The sequence below is a fragment of the Cryptomeria japonica genome, chromosome 6 (genome assembly GCF_030272615.1).
Source record: "Cryptomeria japonica chromosome 6, Sugi_1.0, whole genome shotgun sequence".
Classification (NCBI taxonomy): Eukaryota; Viridiplantae; Streptophyta; class Pinopsida; order Cupressales; family Cupressaceae; genus Cryptomeria; species Cryptomeria japonica.
In genome coordinates this window covers 100,795,642-100,799,559 of record NC_081410.1, presented here as the reverse complement: position 1 = coordinate 100,799,559, position 3,918 = coordinate 100,795,642, and positions in this window count along the sequence as shown.

Sequence of the window (3,918 nt, the reverse complement as noted above, 5' to 3'; positions counted from 1 at the left end):
TTGTGTATATATATATATATGTATACATATATGTATATTGTATATATATATATGTATACATATATGTATATATATCAATGTATATATATATACATATATATACATGCATATATATGTATACATGTATGCATGTATACACACACACATATATATAAACATGTATATATATACATGTATATACATGCACACATACACACACACACACACACACATATATATATATATACAAACATGTATATATACATACATGTATACATGTATGTATATATATGTGTATGCATATATACACATGTGTATACACATGTATATATACATACACGTATATATATATATATACACACACATGTATATATACACATGTATATACATGTGTATATATATACATGTACACACACACACACACACACACACACACATATATATATACATGTATATATATGAGTCATTGTGTAAATAAATGAAAAAATGTGTTTATGACATACAAAGTTAATGTAAAGTAATTTAGAGGTTTGGAAGTATTACGAAATGGTGATGAAGGATGTTATAGAGGAGTATTAATTGTGAATTGTAATCCATATTTTGGCATACCACATCTTGTATTACTAGCGTAACTCTGATTAGTAAGGTGATTATTCCTTTGGATGAGCATTATTTACCATCATATGCTTTTATTGTTACCTTTCCTTTGGAATCCACAACCCCTTTAGAGAATCCCAATACTAGAACAACTTTCAAAGTGCAAATATTTAGACCTGCTACCCCATCTATCAAGAATCTCTTTATTTGATGTATAAAAGCTTCAATGCGGAGAGGTGTGTTATGAGGTTGTTGGAGAGATGTCTCATCTTGCTCAGTAAATGTAATATGATGAGGTAAAGATAAATATCCCACCATGACTTGAAACTGATCCACATTTAGGTCGATAGGTACTAAGGTTTCTTGCAAGGTTTTATCTAAGATAGCCTTATGTGAAGGAGATATGTGCAAATGCTCAAGGATAGATATGTGGGATGGTTTTCTTCCAAGTTTCTCAACAAGGTCATATTGGTTGGAAGAAGGAGGTTTGGATGTAGTGCCTTGTAGAGTGACTTTACCCTAATGGGTTGTTACAATGAATTTGAGGGTTTTGTCCTTGATAGTTATGGTAGATACATGATGGTCCATTTCATAAATGTGGTCAACCGTATATTCATAAGAAACATTGGCATAATTGGGATTAGTATCAAAATTGGTCTTAGGAGATTTTTATTTATCATTTTTTGGGAAAGGATCCTTAAATATTGCATGTTATTAATTGGAAGAGTGGCCCTCAACCTTAATCACACCATTCTCGATAAGATCTTGAATAATATTATTAAGCTTATGAAAGTTTCTAGTCTTGCGCCCTTTGTTTCTATGATATGCACAAAATTCATTATCATTCCACCATATTGGCTTAACCTTTGGTTCAAAAGGCTGATTTTTGGTAAAAAATGAGCTTATTTTGAACCAAATTCTACAATTCTAGTTCAATTCTATCCTCCAAAGGTGTGTATTTCCTTTGTGGCATAGGTCTTGTTGCCCCTTTATTGTCCACTTGATTGCTTGACAAGGAAATTCTAGGAAAACTTAAAGGATTTACCAAGTTTGCATCCACAACCCTATCATTAAGATTATTCTTGTTCTTGTTTAAAAAATGAGGTTATCCTTTGTATTATGATAATTTTGGTCTCTTTTAAAATTTTGATAAGACCTTTCTCAAGAAGAACCTTCTCAATAGATAAACCTTTTTCAACAACTTCCTAAAATGTGTTTAGGAATGACTTGCAAAGCTCATAAAAAATTTATCTGTTTAGGTTTTGTGTAAACATTTCAACCATTTATTTATGTGGCACATAACAAGAGCAACAACTACCCAAACTTCTCCATCTTTGCAAAAATGATAAAAATGTTTTTCCATTGCATTGTTTAGTGGTACATAAATTTGTCATTGAAATCTCATGCTCAATGTGGTAGGAGAAGTGCTGAATAATTGTTTTAGCCAATTCACCCCAAGAACGAATCTTGGGTGGTAATTGTGAAAACCATTCCATGATTTCCCCCCCTAGACTACGAGGAAGAGGCACATTAAGTAAGAATCCTCACAGACAACCTCTATGCAAGCATTGAAGAATTCTCTAATATGTTCCTTGGGATCACCCTTTGTACTTGTCAAATTTGGGTGTATCAAAATTAGGAGGAAAGGTTGGCATGGGTATAGTCCTATCAAAAGGATAAGGACAAATGTCCTTAAGTATGTAATTATTGACAGGTGTATTTATGCTAGCCATTTGCAGTTGTAATTTCTTCACTTGTTGTTGCAAATCATCTTTAAGAGGTGTTATATTCCTTCGATCTATCCCTAGACTTGATTCACTGGGTTGAGGAGGAGGAGGAATGAATAATTATGAGGACCACTTGGAGGAGGAATATAACTGAGATATCAAGTTCTAGGTGGAGGAATGAAACCATGTGGACTATAATGATGAACTTATAAGGCACTAAGAGGGGGTGGGGGTGAATCAGTGATAGTAAAAACAATACAAAACTGAATATCAATTTCACCAACTTAAAACTCAATAGACATGTAAGATATTAACACCAAGTATGCAATCACCACACAAATCATAAACCACATGACACAAGAGTTTATACATGGAAAACCCAAATGGGAAAAACCATGGTGGGAGTTAGTACCCACAAGATCCACTATCTGCAGTATAGAGATTTGTCTGGTTAAGATCTACAACACCCGGTTAGGGGCACACCCTGTTAGAAGTGTCTAAGCCCGGTTAAGTGCTATACAATAAGACCTGTGAGGAGAAAACCTATTAGGAGCTACCCAAGTTACTTGGATTTTCAAACACAATTTAATGTGTCACCTGGTTAGAGGGTTTAATGATCAGAACTGTTAGGATATGACTGCACTCTGTTATGAGTGACCTTGTAAGAGGATTTTATTTTTGCAACTGTTAGGTAGACAACAAGTACAAATCATCTCATTATAACACCTTTTGTGTCTTATAAGATCTGCTTTAGAATATTACAACATCACAAAGACTTCATCTCTCAACTCTTCTGATCTTCGCACTATTAGAAATACAAAATTCGATCATCATCTCTCACACTATCAAGCTCATGTATATATATCCTTTCATACCACATCACACAATTAAAATTATCATAAGGTTGGCTAAAACCTTATTACAATTCCCTAGGTTCAATGCATCTAGAAAATCTTGCATTGTATGCTATAGTTATATCGACCACTGACATAACAAATCTAATTCTGTGTTGTTTTACCGATCTGAGTGATTTTCATCACTACTAGTTAAGTCTCCATTAACTAATCTATTCCGTCAAACAAATCTCATTCACCTAATCGGTTCAACATGTGCGGTCACAAACATATCTTTATCTGATAGTCTTCAATTCTGTTGCAAAACCACATCATCTCATTCTTCATGATTTTTAAGTACCAGTTGTCAGAATTTCACAATGTCTGTCATTTACCAGTTGGAGTCCTAATTACCTGTTCTGATAAAATTGTCTCTGCTTTATCGATTAAGTCTAGCCAATTGAGCTGTAGGACTTAGATGACTTAAAGAAACATAGTTTCCATCAATGAAAACATACAAAATAGTCATCATACATAAATCTAATCTCTATGAACAACAAACATATACCGGTTGCGTCAAGCAAACACACATTACCAGTTTAGTACAATTGATCAAATGACAACAATATCCCCCTTTGGCATTGATGGCAACACTTAGGAAAATTTTGTCAACCAAGTGTACAAAACAAAAATTGACTTCATGACATACATCCCCCCTTAGCAATTACATGCCATTACAAAAATGAAATCATTACTCCCCCTTAACAGTACATACAAAATTT